Genomic DNA, 665 nt, shown 5'->3' with positions numbered 1-665 from the left:
AAAAATTAGGAACAAAGTAGACTCGTTTTATAAACTCTTAGAGGTGACGGATTCAGTTTTTGACTTACGATGATTTTTCTATGAGTTTTCTAAAAACAGGGACAGTAAAGGGTAAAAGTGTCAAAAGTGGTTTATAGATTTATTAACACCTTCTAACATTTTTGAGCAATGTTTATACATTAAGGAAGTTAAAAAAAATCATTTAAATATGTTTAATTACCATTTATACAAAAGTGATAAGTACAAAAAGGTCTTTAGTATCAAACTTAAGGATTATTTCATGCAAAGTTTCTAATAAAAACGTACGTAAGAATATGAACAATAATTACGAAACATACCAAATCATCTTTTAAAATTTATACATATATATAACCATATACATATATATGCTTTGTTTAAAAACTTGTCTTCTACATCAAAAATATACCTATATAGTTTTACGAGAACATCATGAACTGTTACATACTAGAAACACTATTTCAAGAAGTTTACTTTCACCTATAAGAACAAACGAACATTTTAACAAGTAAATCTATTTTTATACTAAGTTTTGTGAGATATTAACTTCACGTACGTTCGAGTACACATTTCATGTCCTGTATTATATACCAGAATCCCTTGGAGGGGGAGCATGGTGTTTGTGTATAGATCTATACGGGCTTGAG

This window comes from Lactuca saligna, chromosome 8 (assembly GCF_052625555.1).
Source record: "Lactuca saligna cultivar CGN05327 chromosome 8, ASM5262555v1, whole genome shotgun sequence".
NCBI classification, from domain to species: Eukaryota; Viridiplantae; Streptophyta; class Magnoliopsida; order Asterales; family Asteraceae; genus Lactuca; species Lactuca saligna.
This window is presented reverse-complemented; position numbering follows the sequence as displayed.